Here is a 12,500-nt window from a genome sequence, read left to right on the forward strand (position 1 = left end):
GAGAGAGAGAGAGAGAGAGAGATAATGAGTATGTGCGTGCGGAGAAGGTTGGGTGGTTAGGTGCGTGCGTGCATGTGTTAGTTAGTTTGTTTGATTGTTTGAGTGTGTGTTTGTGTGTGTGTTTGTGTGTGTGTGTGTGTTTATGTGTGTACGTTCATACACACATATTCACTCCCACCTACACATATACGCACATGACTCGCACATTCATATATCATATTCCATTAACATGAAATTGGATATCGTTTAAAGTTCATTTGTTAATAATCATGGATAGGCAGTATTGTATACTAATGAATACCATACGTTCATTTTTTGATATATGAATAACTAATGAGTGTGCGATTGCATGATTTATATAGTGACATTTCACCTGTGCATGAAATATAAACTTGTATGCTAACACATACACAGACACGCAAATTCTGACACATACACACATGCACACAAAGTATACATTAGATTTGTAATTTATGTAAACAAACACACGCCCTTACTTGCTTGCGAAACTATTTAAACGTTCATCTCTTTTGGTTGAATATGCTAAAATGATGTAACAAATGCGATCATATTTATTTACATTCTGTGTCTGTTTCCACCTGTGGCTGTTTCCGCGCACACAAACAATGGCATACAATTATAGATGTATAAATGCATAACCTGATGCCCACTGTGACAACAAGTATCAAATCAATCTAGCTCGAATACCATGGCAAAAGAAAAAAAAAAAAAACTATTGTGGAAATACTAGAATACAGATTTTATTGAAATAGATAAGGATTACGTAGGATTTTTTCCCACGCAAATACTTTCGCAAAAGACAATGTTTAATTCGAATTAAAGAGTCTTATAGATTATATACACATCATTTATCACACGTGTAGATATATGTCATTATATCATGTGTATGAAATATGAATGTCATGAAGACCGTGGTACAAAATAACAGTCAAAATGAATTAGCATAGGATTGAATTTTGCCGTAATACGTTTAGGACAATTATTTTAAAAAATCTATTGCTGTTTCCATTCATAAGAGCAATGAAGAGTAATTATCTTTTGTTTTCCGCTGAGATTCCGAAGATTACATTTATCTTAATGAATAAAGAGATGTACATATATTGGTTGTTAAATCACTGCAAAATCCATGTGCTCTTATTTTGTTTTATCAAAATTATTAATGTTTGTTGCATAAACATTTGTCTCTTATTATTATTATCATTCTTATCATTAGGATTAGTATCATTATCGTCATCATGACTGTTATACTCATTATCATTTTCATTATCAAGATTATGATTATCATGATCATTTTTGTTATAAGTTTCATTATCATCATTATCATTATCCTTATTGGCATTTTCTTTATTTTGTTATGATCATTACTATGATATTATTTTAATCATCATTATTGTCCGTATCGTTATCATTATCATCATTATCGTTATCATTATCATCATATCATATCTATCATCATTTTTATCATAATTATTATCATTATCATCATTACTATCATCATTATTATTGTTATTATTATTATCATCATAATTCTTCTTCTTATCATTATTACTATCACTATCATTCTTCTTATTATTAATATTATCATTATGATGATGATAATCATCATTATCATTATTAGTAACATTATGATTATCCCTATTTTTCATCACTATCTCAATCTAAGACTAAAGGATATATATATTCCCTTGGATATGAAATCGCAATTTTTCGCAACCTATACCGATATGATTTTCATATCACCAACATTTTCCTTGCGTGTACCTCATTTACTAAACCATTGTGAAGCAACAACATCAATCTTGGAAATGGAATTAGAGACAATCCTCACCCCCCTCCTCCCCGTCCATTATTTAACCCACCTTCCCCCCCTCCTTCTAACCCCTTCTTTCCCCACCCTTCCATTCCCTCCCCCTCCCGTCACCCCATCTCTCCCTTACCTTACGTTGTTCTACTTTCCCTAACCCCTGCCTCCTCCCCCCCTCCCCCTCCCCCGAGCTTAAATTCCTCCTCCACCATCTCCCCCCCTACCCTCTACCCCCCCACTCGTACTTGACCCCACCAGGCACAGTGCCACGAATCCCCCGCTATTCCTGCCAGCGTTCCTCATTACCATACATAATTACCATATACAATGCTTCGTTACTGGGACGCAACGGCTCATTACACTGCATAATCTCCTCCCCCCCCCTCCTCCTTCTCCCTAAAAGCACCCCCCCCCCCTCTATTCAGTTCTCCTCCTATCCCCTACCGTTCTACCCTCTGCGTCTCAGCTCGTGCCCTTTGTAATTCCTCTCTTGGGAACCGCGGAATCCCTCATCTAGACATTTAGGAATCCCTCAATCTCTCTCATTTGATCCTCTAGGAGTCTCAGTCTAGCCTATAGTCTTCTGAGAATCGCAAAATCTCTTGTCTAATTGCTTAAGATCCACAACGTCCTTCTTAGAATCATCTTCCTATTACTAGATCTAATAACTACTAATAATCCTTCTTTAATAACTGAGGGATTACAATTATCACTCAAATAATCGTTATGGTTGACATGAAATCCCCTCTTTCGCAATTTATCAGTTGCAGAATGATTTCGAAGGAATGCACGAAATCTCTTTTTCAATAATTTAGCAATCACGAAATCCATGCAGTATAATCAAGAATGATACAATATCCGTTCTTTAACAATTCAACAATTACAAAATCCCTCCTTTGACAACTCACCGCTCATTCATTAAGTATAAGCATCAAGAATTACACAAAATCCCCCCCCTTTAATTATTAAGCAATCACAAAATCCCACATTTAATTATGAGCCGAAACTTCATTAACCTCAAAGACCCCACGAAGACCTCACACACGCGGAACCCGGATTATCTGAGAATCCTAACTGTCTCCCTCTGACCTGGGATTCCGCCTCCCTTTCATCTCCCGCTCCTTCAATCCCCGGATGGAAAGACTCTCTTCTTATGGCTCGCGATAATGCTCTATGTGAGCTTTGGGTGCTGTCTCTTTGTCTGTCTCTCTGTCTCTCTCTGACTGTATTTGCCTGTCTGTGTCCATATCTATCTCTCTCTCTCTCTCTCTCTCTCTCTCTCTCTCTCTCTCTCTCTCTCTCTCTCTCTCTCTCTATATATATATATATATATATATATATATATATATATATATATATATATATATATATATATGTACATATACATATACACACACGCACACACATATGTGTGTGTGTGTGTGTGTGTGTGTGTGTGTGTGTGTGTGTGTGTGTGTGTGTGTGTGTGTGTGTGTGTGTGTGTGTGTGTGTATGTGTGTATGTGTATGTGTATTTGTATGTGTATGTGTATGTGTATGTATATATATTTATATTTATACATTTATATATATATATATATATATATATATATATATATATATATAATATATATATATAATGTATATATATATATACATATATATAATATAAAATATATATATATATATATATATATATATATATATTATATATATATATATATATATATATACATATATATATATACATACACACATACATACATAATATATATATATATATATATATATATATATATATATATATACATATATATATATTATATATATGTGTATGTGTGTGTGTGTATGTGTGTGTGTGTAAACTGTGTGTGTTAGGTGTTTGTGTGTGTGTGGTGTGTATGTGTGTTGTGTGTGTGTGTGTGTGGTGTGTGTGTGTGTGTGTGTGTGTGTGTGTGTGTGTGTGTGTGTGTATGTGTGTGTGTGTATGTGTGTGTGTGTATATGTGTGTGTGTGTGTGTGTGTGTATATATATCTATATATATATATATATATTTATATATATATATATTATATATATATATATATACATATATATATATATATATATATATATATATATATATATATATATACATATATCACTCCTTTCTTTCTCTCCCTGCCCCCCACCCCCCCCCCCCCCCCCCTCGCGCCCCGGCCTCGTCTAATCCTCCGTGATCCAAAAAAGAACTCGTAAGTAAAGACAACAGAAGAACGCCAAGGACAGCCTCGAGAAGAGTCAGATCAACCTTGGAGGAGTCATTCTTGGTCCTTCAGCCATTCTGTCTTTTCAGGAGACTCTTCTTAAATGTTCTTTGATCCTTCACTTCTCTCTCTCTCTCATTACTCTTGCGATCTCTCGTCTCTGGTGTGCCTCTATTTTCTTTCTTTTCGTTCTTGTTTTCTTTTGTCTTACGTCAATGTGTTTGAGTGTTTATTTTCTCTTTGTGTTTTTCTTTGTTGAAGTTTTGTTTCTTCTTCCATGTCAATTTCTATTTTTATTTATTTTTAGTTTTCATGCTCTCTATTATAATTATCATCATCCTTTGTGGTCTTCGTTATTTCTATCATTATTTTCCTATTCTCTCATGTATCCATTTCTTGTTTCTTTTATGAGCTTCCGTATCATATTGCCTTCCATTTCATTAGTAATTCACTTCCTCCAATTATCGTTTCTGATCAAATAATCTGTCACAGATGATCGTTATCCTTAATTTATATATTCAAATGACTGATTTTCATTTTATTGAATCTATTATGCATAATCTGAAAGTCTGTTATGAATAATAATTATATCAATGTTTCTATTTTTTATGTACGTATTCATGTATTAATTAAATTGATTAATGAACTTCTTCGTATATATTTAAGCATTTATTATTATATTTTTATTCAATTATATGTTTATTTACATATGAATCGTCCTCCGGTTATACTCAACACATGAAATCCCACGTTCTGTTAACTCTGACCCCGTGGCTCTTCGTGCCGCTCCCGGAGGCTGTAAGAGTGACTTGAATCTCACGTGACTTCTTCATTGTTCTGTGCCGATCCGGGAGAGGATGGTTGGATCACCTATCAATACCCGATCTTCCGGTTGCATGTGTTGGGGCGACATATTGCAGTATGGCCCCACTCCCCTCACCGCCATTCCTGCCCTCCTTTTATATATATTTATATATATATTCCCTCCCCTTGCCCACTTTCGCTTCCTCAACTTTTTCCTCCTCTTTCACCTTCTCCTCCTCTTTCATTTTCTCCTATCTCCTTACTACTTGCCTACTTACCACTTCCTACTTCCCTTCCTTTTACCTCCTCCTACCTCCCCTACTCCTTTCTCTCCCCCTACATCCTCTTGCTGCTTCTTCCTTCTTTCCTTCTTTCTACACTCTCTTCCTTCCACTCTTGCTCCTCCCTCCTCCCTCTTTCCCTCCTCCTACCACCTCTTCCTCCTCCTTCTCCTCCCTTTCCCTTCTCCTACTTCCTCTTCTTTCCACTCTTGCTACTTTCTCCTCCTACCACCTCTTCCTTCTCCTCTTCCTCCTCCTTCCTCTTATTTTCCCCTTCCTCCTACTTCACCTTCTTTCCCCTTCTGCTACTTCCTCCTCTTTCCCCTCTTCCTACCTCTTTCACCCTCTTCCCTCCTCCTCCTCCAGTCCTGATCGAAGCCCATGCTAACCAATAGTCTTCCTTCCAAGAATTTCGGTGATAAATCAAACACAAGTGATGAATATTTTGACTTCCTTTTTCATATTTTGTTTTTTTCGTCTTGCAAGCAATTGTCCATCAAACTTGATCTGCCAAGGAACCTTCCTTTCCTGTCAGCTCGAGTCACACACTGCATATCTTGAGTGCCTTGCTAACTTTCCAAACTCTGCTTGCCAGAGTGTCATGCAAAGTGAATACCTGTCTGATCTATGTCCATTCCCGAGCCTGTTATGGTCTCGTAATTTCTGTATTTCGCATTTCGTTCTATATCTTTTTCTCCCTCCCCCCTCTCTCTCTCTTCCTCCCACCCTCCCTCACTCTTTCTTTCTTTCTCTCCCTCTCTCTCTCTCTCTCTCTCTCTCTCTCTCTCTCTCTCTCTCTCTCTCTCTCTCTCTCTCTCTCTCTCTCTCTCTCTCTCTCTCTCTCTCTCTCTCTCTCTCTCTCTCTCTCTCTCTCTCTCCCTCTCTCTCTCTCTCTCTTCCTCTCTCTCTTCCTCTCCCTCTCTCTCTCCCTTCCTCCCACCCTCCCTTCCTCACTCTTTCTCCTTCTCTCCCCCTTCTCTCTCCGTTTTTTCTCTCTATTTGTACCCCGTCTCCCCTTCTCCCTTTCTCTTCAGGAATCCAACCAGCCATCTGTCTTCCTGCCAGTCTAACTGCTAGCCTCAATACTCATTTCTGTGTCTTTTCCGCCGCCAGTCTATCCTGTCTGTCTGCCTGCTCTGCCTGCTCTGCCTGCTCTGCCTGCTCTGCCGTCCTGCCCTCCTTGCACGGCCGTCCTTTGGCAAACAACAGCGAGGCTCCTAAAACCTTGCCTGATCCCCGGCTCGCTGCCTCGCCGACCCGGCCATCCCTTCCCCTCAGATTGGCCCGCGAGACAAAATTTTAATACGAGGGTAATCTGTAATATCATTTTCAAACGTTTGATCCTGTCTCTTTCTCTCTTTTTTTCTTCCTTCCTTCCTCTCTCTATCTCTCTCTCTTCCTATATTGTCTCCTTTTTTCTCTCTTTTCCTTCCTTTTTATTTTTTCTAGCTCCCTCCCTCTAGCCTGTTGGTTTCTTTCTATCTTGTCCTCTTCCTCTTTCTTTCTCGCTTCTCCCCTTTCCATCCATCTACCCTGTTTCTTATTCTCTTTGTTTTCCTCTTCCTTTCATTATCCCTCTTCTTCTCTCCCTTTTCCTTTTATTCTCCCTCAACCTCACCTCCTCCCTCTCCTCCGTCACTCATACTTTCCCTTTCCTTCTTCTTCTCCTCCCTCTCGTTTCCGTCACGCTCTCGTTTTAACTCTCCCTGTCCTTCTCCCTTTCCCTTTCCCTCTCCTACACTCTCCCTCTCTCTCTCCCTCTCCCTCTCCCTCTCCCTCTCCCTCTCCCTCTCCCTCTCCCTCTCCCTCTCCCTCTCCCTCTCCCTCTCCTTCTCCCTCTTCCCTTCTCCCTCCCTCCCTCTCCCTCTCCCTCTCCCTCCCTCTCCCTCTCCCTCTCTCTCTTCCCTCTCCCTCTCCCTGTCTCTCTTCCCTCCCCCTCTCCCTCTCCTCACGCTCACTCTCCCTCTCTACCTCTCTTCCCTCCCCTCTCCCTCTTCACTCTCGCCTCTCCCTCTTTCTCCCTCTTCTCCCTCCCTTCTACCTCTCCCATCTCTTCTCCCTCTCCCCTCCACCGGCGCCCTCTCCTCTCTCTCCACCTCGTTCCCTCTCCCTCTCCCTCTCCCTCTCCCTCTCCCACCCTCTCCTTCTCCCTCTCTTGGACTCCGGTCCCTCGACTCTTTGAAATGGTCTTGTGAATTATCACATGGAGCTAACAGATCATTTGGATGTATCAGTGGAACATAGGAGCTTTAATCTCACGTCCCTGTTTACTCAAGTACAGTTCCTCACTCCCTCTCTCTTACTAATTCGCTGTATTGCTTCGTCTCCTCATTTGCTTCATCCTCTTGTGTCTCCGATGTTTTTTCTGTATTTTTATATGTTTTGGAATATAGAAAATCGTAATAGAATGTGTAACAAGAGTGATATATGATGCTATGTTCTGCAAGAAAAACGCACATTACGAAGCAACGTTTACATCACGGGAACACATAGATCTGTCCTCACAATATACTCACATATCTGCAAAGTTGTGCAAGATTTCCAGCAACAGCAATCACGCAAACTCACACACACACGATGAACACATTAGTGGCTGCAGCAATCACACTCACACGCCCACACACCAACCACGCAGCGATTTCAACCTCCATTAAATGAACTGTGAAGTCACTCAGTACTATGTTTGCTAGAGAGAGAGAGAGAGAGAGAGAGAGAGAGAGAGAGAGAGAGAGAGAGAGAGAGAGAGAGAGAGAGGAGGAGAGAAGGAGCAGGACGAGAGATATGAAGAGAGTGAGAGAGGAGAGAGAGAGAGGAGAGAGAAGAGAGAGGGGGAGAGAGAGAGAGAGAGAGAGAGAGAGAGGAGATGAAAGAGAGAGATTGAAGAGAGAGAGAGAGGAGAGAGAGGGAAGAAGAGAGAGAGAGAAGACGAGAAGGGACATTCGAATATGAGAGCCGAGAGAGCAGTCGAGAGCGAGAGTGAATAGAAGGTAGAGAGAGGGAGAGAGGAGGAGAGAGAAGAGAGAGGAGAGGGGGGGTGGATGTGAAGAGAGAGAAGAGAGGAAGGAGAGAGAGAGAGAGAGAGAGAGAGAGAGAGAGAGAGAGAGAGAGAGAGAGAGAGAGAGAGGAAGGGATACAGATAGCTAGAGAAACAACGACAGAGAGAAAGTTAGGGATAAATATGGATCCTGATAGAAAAAAAAAAATTGTTTCCATTAATCGGCCTCCGATATACCTTTTTCCATATGCGCAGAGACCGATATATATATATATTTTATATATATATATATATATATATATATATATATATATAATATATATATATATATATTATATATATATATATATGCATATATATATATATAATATATTATATATATATATATAATATTATACATACATACATACATATATTATATATATATATATATATATATATATATATATATATACATATATATATATATATATATATATATATATATATATATATAATATTATATATTTATATATATTATATATATATATATATTATATATATATATATATATATAGATAATATATATATTATATATATAGAGAGAGAGAGAGAGAGAGAGAGAGAGAGAGAGAGAGAGAGAGAGTAAGAGAGAGAGAGTAAGAGAGAGAGAGAGAGAGAGAAAGAGAGAGGGAGAGAGAGTAAGAGAGAGAGAGAGAGAGAGAGAGAGAGAGAGAGAGAGAGAGAGAGAGAGAGAGTAAGAGAGGGAGGTAGTACGGAGAAATGAAGCGAAAACGAGAGAGAACGAGAGGGAAGGAGTAAATAAATGGGGGAGGAAGAAAGAGAAAGAGAACTAGGGAAGGGGAGAGAAGACAAGAATAGAGAAGAGAAGAAAGGAAAAGCCAAGACAAGCTATAAATCCATGCCTTCAGATAGGACAATAAGGCGATGATAGATCGAAAGCAATACTTCCCATCACGAGTTAATCCCCTCGACACTCTATGAGACCAGACGGTGATTAATGGCAGCAAAGTATAACAAAGGATAATAGTTGATAATGACCGGTAATAACCCCATACATCTCAAAAGCCTAACCAGTTTACCAACCCATAAGCGATCCATTTGCCAGCCGACCACTTTACCAAGCACTTAATCGCTCCCTCGTTTGCAATTGCAAGATGGGACACTCAGTGACCCAACGCTCGAACACTCCTAGCACCCTTGAGTGCTTTCAAGCAGCTCTTGGTTTCAATTGCATCTGCAAATCGGGAATTTATATATTTAAGGATAATTTCATCACCGGTCAGTCACTCGTGACGTTGATGTAGATATTTGCATTTGATGTTTGTGCAGTTAGTAATGCTTCATTTTGAGTAATGATGATGGTAATTGGGGAAAAAAAAACATATATATGATTTATATTTTGAGGATATTAATCATGACGATGTCGATGACACTTCATGATAATGATAATGTAATAGATATAACGTTAGGAGGATCAGTGATAATGATGATTGTAATGATTCTATCAATAATAATTATGTTGAAAAGAGTAATTGTGATGAATCATAATGAAAATGATAATTAAGATGATAATTATAATAATAATCTTAGTAATAAAAAAGACACATACTTACACATGTCTTAGCGAGAACACTGTTTTAAAAATTCTCTGCAGATTAGACTTTCCCGCCCGACTTGTCTATGCAGTGCTGCTTTTAGTTTGTTTGCGTGCGTGCTTGTGTGTGTGTGTGTGTGTGTGTGTGTGTGTGTGTGTGTGTGTGTGTGTGTGTGTGTGTGTGTGTGTGTGTGTGTGTGTGTGTGTGTGTGTGTGTGTGTTTACTATAAGGATTGTTTGCTGAAAGTTTTGGGGTAAAAAGTTTAACCGAGTTCTGTCTCTTTTTTCACCCCTCTATTTTTCTATCCTTCTCTCTCTTTCTCTCTCTCTCTCTTTCTCTCTCTTTCTCTCTCTCTCTTTCTCTATCTCCCTCTCTCTCTCACTCTCTCTCTCTCTCTTTCTCTCTCTTTCTCTCACTTTCTCTCACTCTCTCTCACTCTCTCTCTCTCTCTCTCTTTCTCTCTCTTTCTCTCTCTCTCTTTCTCTATCTCCCTCTCTCTCTCACTCTCTCTCTCTCTCTTTCTCTCTCTTTCTCTCATTTTCTCTCACTCTCTCTCACTCTCTCTCTCTCTCTCTCTTTCTCTCTCTAACTCTCTCTCCCATTTTTTTCTCTCTCGTTCCCTTCTTCCCTCCCTCCCTCCCTTTTTTTCTCTCTCCCTCCCTCCCCCTCTCCCTCCCTCCCTCCTCCCTATCTCTCCCTCCCTCCCTCCTCCCTATCTCTCCCTCCCTCCCTCTCTCTCCCTCCCTCCCTCCCTCTCTCCCTCTCTCCCTCCCTCCCTCCCTCTCTCCCTTCCTCCCTCCCCCCTCCCCCTTTCTCTCTTTCCAATACCTGCCAGGAGTCGAGTGGACATTTCCTTTGATATATAATAGATGCACTGCGTTAGACAATGTATTTACCGACCCTATATCAACCAGCCTCCGTTGTGAATCACTCCCGGAATCTAACAAAGGGAAGGATTTATAACCGCTATACACACGCATCATCCCTTCGCTTCCCCTTCCCCTTCCCCTGCCCCTTCCCCTCCCCCTCCCCCTCCCCTCCCTCCCCCCATTCCGCATCGTGGACCTCTCCTTCTCCTCCTCCTCCGCACCCCTCCCCCTCTCCCCTAATCTCCGCCTTCCATCCCTCTGCCTCCCAATTTCATCTCAACTCCGATTTCCCTTGCCCTCCCATCTACCCCCTACCTCCCCCTGAATACCAACCCCCACCCCTTCCCCTGATACCCCCATCACCTCCCCTCATACCCCCACCCCTCCTTCCCATGATACCCCCCCCATCTCCCTTTATATCCCCCTACCTTCCCCCTACCCCCTACCCCAAGCAGCAGCCATGAGTAACGAACGCCTCGATGGAAGCAACATATTTCCTGTCATGGTGTTCGAATCGCCGGCCAGTTTAAGGATACAATAGCCAAATAGCTTCCAACAAGGATCGTGGAGGCGGGTTCATCTCTTTTTTTTATGTTTCTATCTCTCTACTTCTGTCTTTTCGTCTCTTTTTTTCCACCTTTCTTTGTCCATATTTCCTTCCTTTCCTTCTCTCCCTTCTGCTCCTTCCCTGTTCCTCCCTCCATTCCACCTTTCCATTCCCTCCCTCCCTCCCACTCCCTCCCACTCCCTCTTTCCCACTCACTCCCTCCCTCCCTCCCACTCCCTCCCTCCCTCCCACGCCCTCCCATCCTCCCACCCCCTCTCCCGGTCCGGTTCGTTTTGATTACGTGGCGATAGGCAAGCCGGCCCATCGCGGAAAGGCCGGGAACACTTAAGCTTGAGTCGGCTTGGCTAGATTGAGGTTGAGGAGGGAACGTTGCAGGCGACGGAATGGCCCGCTTAGATTGATGGGCGGAGGGACGGATGGATGGCTCTCAATTCTCTTTTTTTTCTTTTTTTTCTTTTTTTTTTGGGGGGTTGGTGGGTGGGTTGCAGGTTGGGGGGGGGGGGTCTTTTGGTCTTTGGTCGGATTTCTCTCTCTTTTTTTTTTTTGTTTTTTTTTTTTATCTTCTACGTGGTCTTCTTTAAATCCTGACATCTTTTCTTTCTCTATCCACATCTCTCTCTCTCTCTCTCTCTCTCTCTCTCTCTCTCTCTCTCTCTCTCTCTCTCTCTCTCTCTCTCTCTCTCCCTCTCTCTCTCTCTTCCTCCCCCCTCACCTCTCTTTCCCCCCTCTCTCTCTCTCTCTCTCTCTCTCTCTTCCTCCCCCCTCACCTCTCTTTCTCTTTCTCTCTCTCTCTCTCTCTCTCTCTCTCTCTCTCTCTCTCTCTCTCTCTCTCTCTCTCTCTCTCTCTCTCTCTCTCGCTTAAAAAGATAACCGAAATATGAATTTTAAAAAATCAAAATATTGAATAACTGAATAAACATATAAATCAAAACTGTCAAATCGGACACAACATTTATACGAAAAAGAAGAAGAAGAAGAAGAAGAAGAAGAAAAAAAAAAAAAAAGAGGAAACACGAAACAAGATCTCCACCTCGGAGGAATAGTGGAAGTTTAAATATCTGAAGACAGCGGTGAGAACGTAGCCTGGAGGGTTTTTCGAGCCTTGCAAGACTATAAAGACTGCTCGCATGAACTTGCCTCGCTTCTTGGGGCTATATCTATATTTGGTCTGGAAGATGAAAGCTATTTCGAGAAAGATATGACATATATGCATACAATATGTACATATATGAATGAATATGTCCATACACACACGCACACACACACACACACATACACACACACACACACACACACACAAACACACATACAAACAAACAAACAAACACACAAACA

Source organism: Penaeus japonicus, unplaced genomic scaffold (assembly GCF_977035675.1).
Source record: "Penaeus japonicus unplaced genomic scaffold, GWHDUDI00000001_assembly GWHDUDI00000019, whole genome shotgun sequence".
NCBI lineage: Eukaryota > Metazoa > Arthropoda > Malacostraca > Decapoda > Penaeidae > Penaeus > Penaeus japonicus.